Source organism: Olea europaea, chromosome 6, assembly GCF_002742605.1.
Source record: "Olea europaea var. sylvestris chromosome 6, O_europaea_v1, whole genome shotgun sequence".
Lineage (NCBI taxonomy): Eukaryota > Viridiplantae > Streptophyta > Magnoliopsida > Lamiales > Oleaceae > Olea > Olea europaea.
Genome location: NC_036242.1, coordinates 19673890 through 19691971, shown reverse-complemented (window position 1 = coordinate 19691971; position 18082 = coordinate 19673890). Strand labels below are relative to the sequence as shown.

The 18082-nt window shown below is 35.8% G+C and overlaps 1 pseudogene; it reads left to right on the top strand.

The window, feature by feature from the left end:
* The first annotated feature begins 9245 nt into the window (after positions 1-9245).
* Positions 9246-18082, top strand: part of LOC111395252 — a 20317-nt pseudogene continuing 11480 nt past the window's right edge.

Below are 18082 nucleotides of genomic sequence, written 5' to 3'. Positions count from 1 at the left end.
TCCTTACTGTATGATGTATTGTAATTTCTTCTTATTTGAATAGGCAAACGCAAAATCACTAAACTTACCAACACGTATTGCTATTGATGCTGGGAGAACACAGATTGCTCCATAAAAACTGAAGCAATTTTCTATACCAGTATAGAAATCCAACAAATAAATTCTACTATAATTCTGTATCATACTGTGTAATTGTACAAAAAATATAGATGCTTCCACAATGGAAATAAATTTTGACTTACTAGCCTCCACTTGTTCCAAAATCTAGAGCCAGAAGAGCAACTGAAAAACGTCAAACAAAATTTCCATGGTCCAAAATAAAATCTTATAGTCGAATTTGGTGAGTAGAATGAATTGCAGATATATAGCTAATAGCTTGCCCACTTCAGGCTGCAAATCAACAGGTTTCAAATTTTTTACCTATCCTCCACTAAATAAATAAAATGCCATCAATGCATACCAAATCACGCTGTGGTTTCATTTGGGGAACATGAGCATTTTTATTTGGGAAAGGGCTACACCCAATTTTGACGTGTTTTTCTCTCAACTTCTCCAAGATGGTGTTCTTTCCATTCCATAAAATTGATGAAATTTATTTGGTAACTATATATCTATGTAATTACTAATTTCTCTGAAGAACATTAAATTTGTATAAAAACCCAAAAAACATACCTTTACAACAAATGTGCAAAGGATGTGAAACAAAAAACAATCTTCACTCACAAAATGGGTAGGAGATAAGGTCTGAAGACGTTTGCCTTTTGCCAGAACGGTTGAATGACTGTAGCCAGAGATAGCCACGATTGCAGCGACATAATGGGTAGGAGATAAGGGTTTATGCAAGGGTGATAGTTATAGAGCTGAAAAGCTTGGGCTTATCGTGGTTCAATTAAATGAAATTGTCGGAGACAGAAAGCACAGCTGGCAGCGAAATCTTGATGGGTTTCTTTCTCTCCGTTCTGCATGAAGCATTTAGTGGGAGGATGGTTTGGTGAAAGGTGGGGTAATTGGTCTTGGGTTATCTGACTTTTCTTAATTTTTTTTAATTGCTGCCAGCTCATCTGGAAATTTTCTGTGAAGGAGAATACGTGCACATAGCGGAATCGAATTTGTTATTTGTATGAACAGTATGACATGTTTATTGTGTCTACAATCCTTTATGATGATGGAAAAATTATGTCATATTGTGTCTACAATCCTTTATGATGATGGAAAAATTATGTCATATAATCATTTGCTTCTGCAGAGATACTATTGGGAAAAAAACCTGCGAATCAAATTCAAGAGCGAGGGAAGGACTTTGACTATCATTTTCAACTCAAGAATATGTAGTGATATTGACTTTGAATTTGGCAAGCCCAACCTCATTGTATACATCCTGTTGGCGCTGCTATGAGCTGCATAATTTTTTTCTGCTTTGAACTGGGAGAATTTGAGTCCCAATTGAAAACAATGGCAGGGATTAAGTTGAGTGACCACTTAATCATGAAATTCACTTAGGACTCGTTTGTCATAAAAGAGCTTCTAAAAAAAGTTACCTTATGGAACCATTTGACATGATTTTTGAAAAACTAAAAAGAGCTTTTGAGACCCGAAAGTTACTTTTGGACTCGTTTGGCTAATTTTATGAAAGTATTTTTGGTAGTTAAAAGAATTTTTAGAAAAAGTTTTCCAATGTGATTTTCTTTAAAAGTACTTCTGAAATAGGAAGTGCATTTAAAATTTACTTGTCAAACAAAAATTAAGGTGACTATTTCCTAAAGCTATCTTACGGGAAGTAAAAGTAAAAGCAAAACCCATGCCAATGGACTTTAATTTTTGTTCAAAAATTAATTTTTAAAAGAGTTTCCTATTTTGAAAGTGCTTTTAGAGAAATTTACATTAGACAAACTTCGTCTAAGAGCTTTTAAAATATGCGCAAATCGACAATTTACAGTTTTACTTGATATATGAAAGTGTTAGAATTCACAAGTTCACCATACCTATCCTATAACTCAATCATTATACTTTTGACAATGGTCAATTATTGTTTACACAATCAAATTCTTCTAAATTAATTAAATTATCATTCTGAAGTTCAAATCAATCATACTCAATTAAGTCAGTTCACTATATTTTTACGTGAATCACGATAATCCTTAATCAAGAGCATTCAATTACCCAAAAAAAAAAAAATTAGAAATCGTAAAATAGTAAAAGTGCATCTCTGGCTTTTGATTAAATTTCAATTTTTACTATATGGTCTAAACAAATAACTCAAGTTCTTGTCTCTTTATCGTTGACAAATCAATGAATTTTATGATTAAGTAATTCAATACAAGAAGAAAAGAAGTAAAACAATAAATAACATCAACTGAAGATATAAAATTAAGGCTCAAAACTAAGTTACAATTCTTCGTCCCAATCAAATCTTCAAAACCCGAGCTCCTGAATTTTCCCATTTTTCTCTCTAATTTTATGTTTTTGAACCCTTCTCCTCCTTTTTTAATTTGACCTAGACGAGGTCTTTATAGTGGTAAGAGAGCATTGGGACGAAAAGGAGTTAAAACAAGTAACAAAAAAAAAGAAGGAAGCAAGAATGCATAATTTCATCCACATTCCTTAACCCTTTGAAAGGATGTTTTGGATGACTGATCAGGTGTTCGTAGCTAATGAGAAAGATATTGATTTTGTACCTGTTAAATATTTATATGCAGTGTTTTTTAGTGGCAGGACGAACCTAGGGACTAACTATAAACTAGGGATCGATCCATAGCAATGACGTAAAAAACTTATTATATGATTGCTATCGTAAGTGTACAACATTGATTAATAAATAGAAAAATGGACCTGAGAATCCGAATTATTATTTACATGAGGATTATTTATTTAAATATTATTTAAGCCATTCCTAACTTATTTTTGAACAAAAACAATTAAGGTTGATTTTAGTTATTATCCTAAATATTATTTGTCTAAGAAAAACAATTAAAAAGTACACACAAGTAACAATTGGGGATTGGCAATTTCACCATACTCATCTCCTCTAATCTCCTCTCAAGTCATTCCTAAAGTTGTAATCAATCGAATTCATTATTTTTAATCAATTTACCTCTCTTAATTTTAAATTATTCATATCTAGTTAAATCAACTGACTATATCTCAACATGAATTAGAATGAACGCATTAAATTACCTAATAACTCAATTCATGATCATAACAATAATAGAAGTGTATCTCTACGTTTTGTTCAATTATCGAATTTTACTTTATAATCTAAATGATAAATCTATAACTTACAGCTACAATGGTGAGACATTTACCAGGTCCCACACCGGGCTGCACTAATACACATTGTCCTCCCATTTGTCAACAGAACATAGAAACTTCTACTCATTCTTTGCATTCCGAACAATCGGATACAGAAAACATAGCACATATTGAGGTACACCAACAGGGTGTGTTCTGTAGGTCATCTACTGAGGATGTGGTTGGATTGACTGGACGGACAAAGGAAGATGGTTTCGTCAGGGTTATACAGAAGAAACACTCACGGGCTACTGATACTCCACGCTCTAGCAGGACGATCACTAGGAGTCAGTCACATGATACCTCTTCACATTCCCCATCCCTATAAGTGTCATCATATGGAATGTAAGAGGTGTAGCTAGTGTAGCTACTCGACGGCAACTAAAGAAGCTTATTCAGCTCCATCAGGTTTATCTCTTGGTTATATTGGTACCTTTTTTCATTCAGCACGGGTTTGCATTTATTCGACGATTCTGAGACTCGACATGGGAGTTCAGAATGAGTTGAACAAGATTCGGCTTTTCTGGAATGTGGGGACTACCGTTACTACTATAATTGATCATCCCCAGTTCCTTCACGCTAGAGTTGAGGATCCCAGACTAGCGCGTCTCGTCTATCTGACTCCTGTCTATGCCTCATGTAATGTTGCTGTTAGGAGGGATTCTTGGGCTGGTCTCTACCACATTTTCGTCGATATGGACGACCCTTGGCTAGTTGGGGGAGATTTTAACGTCATTGTACATGATGGTGAACGCACGGGTCACAATACTCGTGATCGAGGTACTATTGACTTCTTTGATATGATGTTAGATTGTGGTTTGGAGGACACTGGTTTCCTTGGAAATTGGTATACTTGGACCAATGGTCGGGTCAGAAAAGACTGGACAGGGTACTCATTAATTCTTTAGTTGCAGCATTATGTCGATAGCTTGCTGTGAGGCGTTTGAATCATACTTCATCTGATCACTTACCTTTATTGATTTAGTGGACTTCTGATGATGATTTGGAGCCTAGACCATTTAGATTTCTCTGTGTTTGGACCAAGCATCATGATTTATTAGCCTTTGTCTCTCAAAAGTGGTCACTTCCTACTCATCTCACAGGGATGGCTGCTCTTTGGGAAAGGTTCTTTAGGCTGAAATAGGGACTTCATTGCTGGAATTGATAAGTGTTTGGAGATATTTTTCAACGGGTGCGGGATGCTGAGAATAAGGTTGACGAGGCAGAGTTAGTATATGACAATGATCCTACATTGGAGCATCGCAATTCACTCCATCATGCTTAGGCAACTTTGAATTGGACCTTATCTATTGAGGAGGGCTTTTGGAAGCAAAAGGCCAGTTCATGATGGGTATATGAGGGAGATCACAATACTCGATATTTTCATGCGATGGTTCAGGGACGTCAGATCAGGTAGCATATCATGTCCATCAGGACATAGGAAGGGAAAGTTTTAGCTACCCCTACTGACATTTAGACTTCGACTATTGTATTCTACCAGAGTCTCTTATCTGTCCCTCTACGGCCTTCGGATCCCATTCGCTCTGATGTCATTCCCAAACTTTTGACGGAGGATGATAATATGGCTCTAAACCGTCACTGATATGATCCCGGATGGGCTCTAATTTACCTAGTATTTTCCAGATTCTTGCGCACAAGTTTTACTTAATTAAAACTCTTAATTTGGTAATTTTATATTATTAGGATTCCTTTAGTCACATTTTACCATGTTTAGTGTTAGTTTTCCAATTTAATTAGGTTTCTATATTTTCCATATAAATAGGATTTTTATTTTCATTGTAAAAAAACCGAGACTTTTATCATGAATTGAATGGAGATTTTTCTCTCAAAACTTTTGCTTCAAAATACCGAACTTATCAAGATTTAATATCTTGTGGCGTTCAAACAAATCATCGGGTTAGATTATTCGGGTTGTGTAATCAAAAGGTCCTTCGCATCGCCGTTATCGTTGGGTTGTTTGATTCATTAATTCTTTGGGTCAAATCCACAAATACGGAGGAGATTTCAAGATTGTATGATTAAGAGGTCGTTCGTTTCATATACGTTCGGTTGCTTAGCTCACTTTTGCGGGTCAATTCCTAAACCTTGATAAGTATTTGGGCGTTCTTGGGATCCGGTGTCAATTCCTATGGGTTCGATAGCAACCTTGCTAACCGGGTTCGCATTATTTGGTATCAGAGCTAAGGCACCAAGATCAAGGTTATATCCAATTTTTTTTTTTTTGTTGAGTCCTTTTGTTTTCCGCGTTTTCCTTGTGTTATTGGTGTTCTTGTAATTTTCAGTTTTTGTTGAGTCTTTGATTTGTCATCAAGTTTGCAAAAAAAAAAAAATGTTGTTCACGAGGTACTGTTCACGTCCGTACAGTACCTGAAAAAATTTTGAGTAAAAAAAAAAGAGTTAGAAAAAAGAAAGTGTCAAAAAAATGTCAAATTCACATCAAAGTCAATTCCAAATATCGGAAAGGAAGATGCAGCGATTTGAAAGGTTGTTGGTGGGTATGGAGAATATGGAAAATAAGTTAGACAGACTGGATATGAAATTTAAAAATAGTCATGGAGATCAATGTGTTAGAGTGTATAATGTACGGCGAATGAATAGATGGGAGCCTAGGATGAAAAATTGTTATGCATATGGATATGGTGGTGACATTGATGAGGTACGGGAATTGAGGAATCAATGTGATAGGTTTGAAAGAAGGGAAAAGAAAACACCTAGTGTGAAGCATGTGCATAGTACATCAAGTGAATTAGAGAGTCGGGATTTTAAATTAGAAGTACCAGGGCTTCGTGATAAGGTTAATTCTCAAATTAATCACTTGGAGGGGCAAGAGAATAAAGGAGAAATTAGTGAGGTGGTTGATTGTGAGAAAAAAGGAGAAGAGTCATGGGAAGATGAAAAGGAAGTCGAGAGTGAAAATGGCGAAGTGGCTAAAATAGAAGAGGAGCTACAAGTGGAAAATGGAGTAGGGTCTTCTGAAATCAAAAAGGAATTGGAAGTGAGCTTGCATGAAGAGGATGTTAAAATTGAGGAGGCATTGGAGAAAACTAACATTTTCCTCCCTGTTTTGAATAATTCTATTTTGCAGGTTAATGAAGATTTAAATCCAGAAAATAATCCTATTGGAATACCACCCGGCCCGGGAAATGAGCCTCAGTTTGGACATCAACTTGTGGATAAAAGTCAACAACAATGTCTTGCTTTGGACATATCTAATTTATCGAAAGTTGAATTTGTTATTCCCGAGACGAAGGAATTTCAAATGCATTGGACGAGATTTATGTGCAAGGAACTCATATGTAGTGGTTGGCAAGACAAAGATGAATTGAAGGGCAACATTGACACATTGGACATGACATGGGCCAAGTCAAGCAAGTAGAACACACGGATATTCATCAAATAGATTTGTTATTGGAGCAATTCAAACTTGCAAAATCAAGCAGTCAAGGCTAGCACACTTTAGTCCATGTGAAGGTGATTGGATTTACATGAAAGGGAGGCGGACAAGAATTCAAAAGCGGTCCAAATTGCATCCGAGAGGAGACGGACCATTTCATGTTCTAGCGCTGATTGGAAACAAGGGCTACAATTTGGTTGACCAAGGTTTGGATTCGAGGTCGAATCCTTTCGAAGAAAGAAAGGCTGATATGCCCGATGGGCTCCAATTTACCAAGAATTTTCCAGATTCTTGCGCACAAGTTTTACTTAATTAAAACTCTTAATTTGGTAATTTATATTATTAGGATTCCTTTAGTCACGTTTTACCATGTTTAGTGTTGGTTTTCCAATTTAATTAGGTTGCTATATTTCCCATATAAATAGGATTTTTATTTTCATTTTATCACGAATTGAATGGAGATTTTTCTCTCGAAACTTTTTCTTCAAAATACCAAACTTATCAGATTTAATATTTTGTTGCATTCAAACAAATCATCGGGGTTAGATTATTCGGGTTGTGTAATCAAAAGGTCCTTCGCATTGCCGTTACCGTTGGATTGTTTGATTCATTAATTATTTTGGGTCAAATCCACAAATTCAGAGGAGATTTCAAGATTGCGTGATTAAAAGGTCGTTCGTTTCATATACGTTCGGCTCCTTAGTTTACTTTTGCAGGTCAATTCCTAAACCTTGATAACTATTTGGGCGTTCTTGGGATCCGGTGTCAATTCCTGTAGGTTCGATAGCAACCTTGCTAATCGGGTTCACATCAGCCCCCCTTCAATTCATGAGGTACGGGAGGCGATCTTTAGTATAGATGTTGATAGTGTCGCGGGTCCAAATGGGTTCTCATCCATGTTCTTCTAGCATTGTTGGGATATTATTCAGGAGGACGTATACAGGGCCATCTAGGATTTTTTTTGATGGCAATCATCTTCCACGGAGATTTGCTGCTACTTCTATTGTCTTGATCCCTAAAAAGGATGGTGCTTGTAGATAGACTGACTTTAGACTCATCAGCTTATGTATGGTGTTTAATAAGATTATTACGAAATTTTTGAACACTCGACTGAGTACACTACTGCCATGCATTATTTCTCCTCCACAGAGTGGATTCATCCCTGGCCGCCTGATTGGTGATAATGTCTTATTAGTTCAAGAGATGCTCTATACTCTTCATGATAGAGTGTGAAGAGGCAACACTATGCTGAAATTAGACATGACTAAAACATATGATCGCATGGATTAGAACTTCATTTACAGATATTGAAGGCATTTGGATTGATAGGATTAGGAAATGCATTTTGGAGTGCCATTTCTCTGTACTCCTAAATGGCTGCCCATATGGTTTCTTTCCCTCCTCACAAGGACTCAGATAGGGTGATCCTATTTTGCCATCCTTGTTCATCATAGCTGCAGATTACTTCTCATGCCTGCTCACACAAAAGTTCCAGAAATATCCCAGTATGTGTTACTAGCATAGAGGTAGTACTCTAGTCTCACATCTCTCATTTGCTGATGATATGATTATTTTCGCCAATGACCAGAAATAGTCTATCAAGAGGGTTTTAGATTGTTTGGAGCACTACGAGGGGGTTTCTGGCCAGTTGGTGAATAGAGACAAGAGCGTTCTTATACTACCCAGACGGACATCCACTAGCCAGATCAGAAGATTGAAGATTTTGACTGGGTTTAAACATCAGCAACGGCCATTCACTTACTTGGGGTTCACTTTTTCAAGGAGAATAAGAGGAGCTTCCTTTACTATGACCTTACCCAGAAGATCAGGAGCAGGATCTCAGGTTGGGTTTCACGATTATTATCGCCTAGGGGTCGTATTACCTTGATGAGATCAGTGCTTTCTTCCATAACATTATATCTACTTCAGATTATGCAGCCACCCAAGGCAATACTAAAGAAACTTGAGAGCGTCTTTGCACGATTCCTATGGGGTTTTAAAGATCAGGCACAATGCTTACATTGGAGGAGCTAGAAGAAGATTTGCCTTCCTACTGATGAGGGTGGTCTAGGCTCTAGGAGATTATAGGATATGGTAGATACCTTCTCCATGAAGCTCTAGTGGTTGTTCCACTTTTAGAGGTCGCTTTGGGCTCAATTTTTACTAGACAAGTATTGCATAGGGACATACCCTTCACTTGCAGCTATTCCTCGTTCAGCCTCTCCTACTTGGAAGAGACTAAAATAAGTGAGGCCACGGACAGAGCCACACATTGCTTGGCACCTTGGAACCGTTCAAATTTTCTTTTAGCATGACTATTGGATGGGCGAGTCCATGTTGGCGTCTCTATTCCCATACAGGCAACATACATTTATGAGGGTGCATGATTTCTTTGATGACAATAGGTGAGATTTTGGACGATTATTACAGGCTCTTCCTCCTGACATGTGGAGCGAATAGGGATGATACCTCTACATGCAGATGTCCAGGACCGCATTGTTCGGAGGATTACATCGGACAGTAGCTTTACGGCCAAATCATCATGGCAGCTAGTCTGTTCGATTTGCCAGGCTCAGGATTCGTATCGACTATTGTGGAGTCCCATTTTGCCTACCACTGTTTCAATGTTCTACTGGAGATTATGGCAGAATCTTATCCCAGTAGATGGGGGTTATTCAGAGTAGGATTAGATGTTAGTTGGCTTGTTGATGTCAGTGTTGTTCTGAGATTGAGACCATCAATCATATCTTCATTGGCAGTGGCATCTCCGAACAAGTATGGAAGCATTTTGGGGATATTTTTCAAATTCCTATGTGTTTAGGAGAGGGGGTCAGACAAAGGTTTTAGAAATCGAGGTATTCTGGACCGAGAAAAATGCATGGTAGCCAGACGTATCATTTGGAGGGTTTACTGCATCATTTGTTTTCTTCTTATGGGGGGATCTTTAGAATTGGGCACTGGCGAGGGGATCTAACAATTGCACCCCTCTTTGGTATTTCTATAACTCTCCACTCTTTACCACCACTTATTATAGTTGTTTGGCGCACTCCACCAGTGGGATCTTACAAGATCAACACTTATAGATGCATTAAGGATGGACATGTGAGTGTTGGGGCATCATTAGGGACCACACTGGACATTGCATCAGGGCATTCTCAGCATCGTATGGCCCATGTTTGATTCTGGAAGCCGAACTCAGAGCTATACTAGATGGGATCTTATTCGTCAAAGGACTTGGACTTTACGCTTTTGGATTGAGTCAGACTCTACTACAGCCATTCATTGCATCACCAGAGGTAGAGACCATGGGTTATTCAAGGCTTTCTCAGATAGATCCCAGTTATCATCTCCTTAGACAGAGATACGGTTTGTCACATCTACAGAGAAGGGAACCAAGTTGCCGATGCACTTGCCTCAGAGGGTTGGGACCATAGGAATTATCAGGTTTATAGACCAACTGATCTACTACGACATATTAGGGCACTTGTATAGATTGACAGATATGGTTTACCCAGCGTTAGATTTTGGTTTTTTATATTTTATTTTTGTTTGCATTAGCTCGCTTTGTAATGAAAGTAGTACTCCCATATTTACTGCTTTTAATTTATCTTTCCAATTGTTTAATTGTAAGGGGAGTAGTACTTCCTCATTTAATGTTTACATTGTAGCCACAGTATTCCTCCACCACAAGTGAGGGCATATCAATAAAACTAACAGAGATACTGCCCTATTCAAAAAATAAAAACTAAAAAAAAAAAATCTCTTACAAATTCACAAATCAATAAATTATTGTTGGAAATGAAGAGAGAAGTTAAAAAAAAAAAAAAAATCTGTTTATTTTGAGGTATGTATAAACTGTACAAGAACCGTCCTTTTATAAGAGAATGGGTTGATTACAAAAAGAATAATATCAACTAATTAAGGCTAATTACACAAAATATCAGTAATTTACATATTAGTAAGATATAAGTTATGAATATATTATTAATATACTATATTGACACCCCCTTCAAACTTAAGATGGAAGCGAAGATGCCAACTTGAGTTTGTAAACCAAATCACGATGACATCCAAGATGATGAGCATTTTTGAAGATGGCAGCAAGCTGATCAGCAGAAGTAACATGATGTGATCAAAAAGTACCTTGCCTAATATGAGAATGAATGAAATGACAATCTATCTCAATATGTTTCATACACTCGTGAAAAAATCATTGTGGGCAATATGAACATCACCATAATTTTCACAATGAATAGAAGAACTACCAGTAAAGGAAACGCCCATATCCTAACCATTAAAGCCACAAAAGTTCGGAGGTAATATCAGCCAATGCACGATATTCGGCTTCCGTACTATAGCGAGAGACCTATACTCACTTCTTACTTCTCCAAGTGATAAAAAGATTCGCCGAGCAAGAAATAATATCCAATAGTGGAGTGACGATTAGTAAGATCACCTGCCCAATCAACATTAGAATATGCTTGAAGGTCCAAAGATGAGTAGGCAGAAAAATGAATCACATAAAATAAAGTCCCCTTAATGTACTAAAGAATCCGAAGATCAACAGCATAGTAAGTACTGCGAGGAAAATGCATATATTGACTTACCAAGGTGACTGCATAAGAAATTTTGGTACAAGTCACAGTCAAGTAAATGAAACTACCAACCAATTACCGATAGAGAGTGGCATCATCCAAAAGTGTTCTGTCATTAGGAAGAATCTTTACATTTGCCTCTAAAGGGCTTTCCACAATCTTACAATTGGTCAATCCACTACGAGACAAGAGCTCAGATGCATACTTAGCTTATGAAAGATAATATCTATTCGAGCGGGATGACACCTCAAGACCTATGAAATAACTAAGAGAATCCAAATGTTTTACCTCAAACTGTTGGTTAAGAAACTAGTTAAGTGCTTGTATACTTGAAAGATCATCACTCATAATAACCATGTCATCAAAATATAGTAAGAGAAGGACAAAACTGGCCTTAGATCGATGGATAAACAAAGCAGAAAATTATGCACTATGAGTGAATCCTTGCTGAGCCAACATTGAACTACACTTGGAAAACCAATCTCAAGAAGACATGTTGAGATCGTAAAGAGCCTTTTGAATGTGGCAAACTTTCTGAGGCGAGTGTTCAAATCTTGGAGAAAGTATAAGATAGACTTCATCTAGATCACCATTAAGAAATGTATTCTTTACATCTATTTGAGATAGGCTTCACTGTTGCATAACTGCTACAGCAAGGAAACGTCTAAAAGAAGTAAGATTTACAACTGGTGCAAAAATCTCATCATAATCAATACCATATTCCCGAGTGAATCCTCGCGCTACAAGACGAGCTTTTTATCATTCAATGGACCCATCAGCTCGTGTCTTAATATTGTGTACCCATTTGTATCCTATTGCAGACTTACCTGAAGGCAAATCAACTAAATCCCTTGTATAAGTTTTGAGGAAGGCCTGAAGTTCATCAAAATAGCTTTTTCCCAAAGAGTGTCAGAATTAGCTTGGCAATAATTGCAAGGTTCGTGAAGAGTGGCAATATTAGAAAAACAATGATAATTATTAAGATGTGTCGAATGTGTTCTTATTCTACTGGAGTGATGAATTTCGAGAGTAGATGAGGATTCGGAGGTGATTATAGGATCAGACAATGTCTCGGACTCAGGAGGAACAGGTGAGAGTGATCATTGAATAAGTTTTCAACACTTAAATCAGAATCTAATGGAAAATCTACTGGGTTAGTAAAAACTAGATAAGGAGAAGGAGGATGTTGACGGGACTGAATATATACTTGTGAAGAGCTTGTGCCCCCAAAACTAAACATTATGGGAGATACGAAAAATGCTTGGTGATGAAGATATAACGTTGATAACCTTTGTCTTCAATGCCATAACCAAGAAAACAACAAAGATGAGATCATGGTTCGAGTTTGGTAAGTTCATGAAGTGGATATAATACAAAACAAGCATAACCAAAAACTTTCAAGAGAATAATATGGTACCTTTCCGTAGAAAAGCTCACAGGGAGATCAACTGAAAATGGCAGGGGAGAGAACTTGGTTGATTGTATGAACGGCTGTAAGAGTAGCTTTCCATATGGATTTTGGGAGAGAGGCTTAGAGGAGGAGATCCTACAGTGTCGAGAATATGAAGGTGTTTAAATTTTGCACGACCATTCTGTTGGAAAGTATACGAGAACTTGCAATGGTGAAAGCTCAAAAACGTCGATTAACTTTACGCCCTATCCCAACTAGCTGACTCGTCTTTTGATCCTGCACATCACATCCTTTATTAGAAAAGGTTAAAACACAACCATGCTCAACAAGTTGTCCAACAAGAAGAAGATTGAGAAATAATTTTGGAACGAGATATGTATCAAATATTAAAAGATTAGGGGTAGAGATGGAACCAACATGACTAACAGACATGTGGAAACCATCAGTAGGGTAAATATCAAGGATAGGATTTACAGATTTCTTCTCAAATAATAGAGATGAGTGGGGGTCATATGATTAAAACATGTTGAATCAATAAACCGAGAGGAAGATATACTTGAAGAAATGATCAAGGCAATGGTACTAGAAGATAAAACTTGATGGACAATTTCCTCAAGATTAGCACCAATAAGAGATGATAAAATAGGTGTAAAGGAAGACTCTAAAGTTGATGAATTGGTAGATACAGCAACTATCTTGGGAATAGAGATATGTACCTTAGCTTTTTGAGCATCTCTTGCATCCTTAGACTTTTCTTAGCACAATCAGAAATTCAATGACCTTCCTTACAATAGTGACATTGACTAGTGAAATGATGTAGCTTGGAAAAAACAGCAACCACAATTGAACTAGGTGTAGTAGCCATAACCATATCGGTAGAATGAACTCGACTATATTTTAGCATGTTTCCTTAGAAATGAGCTCACTAAGAGCAACATCAAGAGTTAGTAGTAGGGAACGATGAAGCAATAAGGTTCTAGTATTCTCAAAGTAATCTCGAATATGCATCATAAAATGGATGAACCATTGACGATCTCGATACTTCAAGAAGAGTTCGATGGATTTATCATCAGGAAAAGATGGATCAGCATGAGAGAGCTGATCCTAGAGACTAGTAACTTGAGAGTGAAGCTCGGCAACGTATTGATTAGGCTCTTGATGCAACTGATACAACTTAAACTCCAACTGAAATTGGAAACCGACATTACTAGAGCAATTGTATCGATTTGCCAAAAAATCCCAAGCAAGTTTGGCATTCCGAAATTTGGGAAAAAGACTTTGAATAGACGGAACGAAGGTATTAATGAACCAAGATATAATTTTACAATGGGTAGCTTCCCATATCTCAAAACGCTCATCAAACTCTTTCGCAGACTCCTTCTCAGTTTTTGTTAGCTCTGCTTTGTCACCCATAACAAAATGCTACAATCTATAAACAATCAAAAATACGTCGATCTACTAGGCCCAAATATTGTAATTGGTGCCATCCAAAACAATATCAATAGGACTAGTAGCACTAAAATCATTAGTGGAAGCCATAAATGAATGACGTTAACCAAATCAAAGTAAATGAAGGTCACAGATGATCTTTCCACAAAATTAATCCGAGAAGCCTGAAATCGATTATAGCTACTAAAAAATCAAAATTCGATAAACTGAAGCCTCAAAATTGATAAAAGAATGATGAGACTTAAGATCCCGAAACACGCTGGGAAAATAGAACATCGTGGACTCCATTTCTGATATTGAAACATTAGAACTCTAAGAACAAATGGCTCTGATGCCATGTTGAAATAAGAAAAGTATAGAGAAAAAGGAGAGAGTAAAGAATATTTGTATATTCTGAGGTGTGCATAAATTGTACAAGAGACTGTCCTTTTATAGAAGAAAGAGGTGACTAAAAAAGGTAACAGTATCAACTAATTAAGGCTAATTAGACAAAATATCAATAATTCATATATTAGCAAGATATTCCTACATTAGGAGTATATTACTAATATATTAATAGATTATATACTAACATTAGTAATCAAGTAACTCAAAGTCAGTAAATAATAGAAGTAAATCAACACAAGAATAATTAAATTCAAGAAGCTTGATAATTGAAATTGAAGGTTCACAACTAGGTTACATTGTTTATCCCGCCAGTCAGATTAGTTACACATGATTTGGGAAGGAAAAAATACATGAAAAGATTACAGTACATCACAGGAATTGAAGATAAACAAGGAAAAGTTAATAACTTTCCACCAAGAATCTCATTCTTCCACACCAAATCTTCGAAATCCTTAGTTCTTGGATTATTTCTTCGATTTTTCTCTCTAATTTTTGGAATCATATTCTTCCTTTTTTATTTGACGTAGTTGAGGTCTTATATAATGGTAAGAGTCCATTGTGAGTCATGTCTTGAAAGAGGTCAAAATGAATCAAGAAAATAAAAAAAAAAGGCAAAATTGGATCCATTGCGATTTCTTGCCACGATCAATCACAACAAACAAAAGTGTGTTGTCGAATAATCACGTTGCATTGAGGCTCAACAAATGCATACTTATTATTAATTTTTCTTTTTTCCATTCATGTGTAATTTTTTTTATTTTTTATTTTTTTTGACTTTCAAGATTATATTTGCACACCAAGTCCCTGACCTTTTCATCTTGTTTATTTCGACCCTCCAACTTTTCATTTCGTCAATTTTGGTTATTCACATTTCAATATATTCATGTAAGTCCTTTAATCTTTTGTATTGTCTCACTTTGGTCCCTCTTAAACTTTTTTCCATCTAAATTTGATCCGTTTATCCAAAGCTTCAATACCGATCCCACAACTTCCAAAAGCTTTCATATTGGTCCACGATTCTCTATAATCATCTGAATTTGGTCCTTCGCAAGTTTCAAAAAGTGTGAAGATCAGTCTCGACACTTTCCAAATATTAAATTCATTCTTGAAACTTGTGAATTTACTTTGATTCCTATCTTATTAATTATCAAGTACGTGCAATTCGATTAATCTTCAATTGCTCCGAATTAATTATAGTTAAGCTAAAAAAATATTCTTCCTTTTTGCTTCAAATGTATCGAGTTAAGTTAGAAGCACGGAATGTATTTGCATCATCACAATAAGAACCTTTTTCCTTTATAATTGGTGAAAATTACACGTTAGACAATATTTTCGAAATAGAAGATCATGTTTTATCTACAATTATCGTAGTTACACCAAATTAGGTAGAACAACTCAATTAACATTTATAAAATTTGAAAGCACGTGATACCTTATTCCGTTTTTTTTTATCTAGATTTTGTTTTATTTAGGTTTAATAAGACAACACCATAACTTGGGAGAACATTGAGGTTAAAAGAAGTGAATGATGATGATGAAATGAGCGAGGAGCTTGAAAGAACCTCAAGGAATGGAACGAAGGGATGATGAAGCAAAAAAGAGAACTTGCAAGCATAACAATGTCCTCAGTCGAGATGCCAACGAAGCAATAGTTCTGTTTTCACGTCTCGCTCGAGCATGACACCAGCTGATGCCTCAAATTTTGATTTTCTAAAATCAAATTCGAGGGTATTTTGGGAACTCTTCACATGGATATTTAGGCTTTATGGCAAAAGCTGAGATCGACTACTTATAATGTAGTGTAGAATTAAAATCATACACGAACAAGATAATAAGTACACAATTTCTCAACAATTTCAAAAATAATTAAAGAAAATTAATGTAAAAATACATATAAATTATAAAGTCGGATCTTGAAAATCTTCAGCTATTAATCTATCTATTTTATTTTAGATCTAGAGCTCCGTGTCTTCCCAATCCTTTGAACACATTTAACTCTAGTATGTCATCTTTAAGTCTTAATTTGTAATTAAATAGAACCCTGCCACCTGTATTACAAGAAAACTCCGATGCTTTAGTAGATATCGAAGGTGATAGTAGATTACATGATGTAATAGATAAAATTGGATATTGATGCTGGCTCATTTTTCACCATCCAAGTATGCTAAAAAAATTTATTTCTTCCTCATTTGAAATACTATACATATCGTAAGCAAAATACCAAAGTATTTTCAATGATATTTCACCAGTACCTATATTCATAGCATGGACAAGGGAAGAAGAACTACTTGAATGTTGAATAACATTATAAAAACTAACATACCTCCATAAATCGTTGTCTCCATGTGACAAGGAAGTAGCCCCAGCTACGAGGCCATCAAACATTTCTACCGTTCTTTTTGGCATGCAATATAACATCACATAATATTTTCTTCAGATTATCATTTGCAACTAGAAATCCATAAGTTATTTTATACTAAATTGCAGATAAAATATATTTGTAGCTTTTAAATTAAACCTATGATCCATTACTAAAACTAACAAATATAGGCAATTCCGCCCAATATTTTCTAAACTTAACCTCCATTGATTCTACAACATAAAAAAGGAAAATGATTTATACCTACTGAAATTATCAACAATATAATAAAAATGAGTGAGAAAAAGTGGCATGATGGGATAATATACTCCTGAACATACGTTCGTAGCATTGACAAAAACTTTCAAAAATTTCCTTCCATAAAATAAAAATTTTCAATTGTGGTCTTGTAAATCAAATTATGGACCATGCAAGTATCAATCGTTATGATAAGCAGTAATCACAAGACTGCAGCATAAGATAGTTGAGTTCTATCTATGGCCTACATCTGATAAATATTTTGCATGTACTCCATTTTGTAAACATAAATCATAGAACACTTATTTTTTGTTAGGGGAGATTATTAAGTGTATTTTGTACACTTATCCAGGCCAATAAATTGGAATATTTATTAGTGATTTGAATGAGTTATAGCTTAATTATGTGTTAATTATATTTGTTAGGTTGAATTCAATTCAAATGGGTGGAATTGGAAGAAAGAAACGAAGAACGCGCGAAAACGAAAAAAATCCAAAGTATGGAAACCAAAGTATAAACATGCAATAGTTGATTCGAACCATAAAATGATGATTGAAGATCATATAGGATCAATTGGATACAACTGGAGGTCAAAGAAATGAAATAAAGTTGAAGTAATTGCACAAATCAATTTCCAGCCGAAGAAGATATGCTCCAATTTTTAGCCTCAATTTGAGTCCCATTTTTCGGATATCAAACGTTCGAATTAAAAAAATTTACTAAAATGATTTTAGCTCTTTGAATTAGCTTTTCAACGTACTTTTAATTATCTCAATCGGATATTGAAAGAGAAAGTTATAATCAAAATATCGAAAATTGTTCATGGACAATGGCCGTAAATCAGCAGTTTTCTTTCGCGATTCAAGCTCTTTTGGGATTCAGTTTGGACTCGAATTTGACCTATTTTCCGACTCTTATAA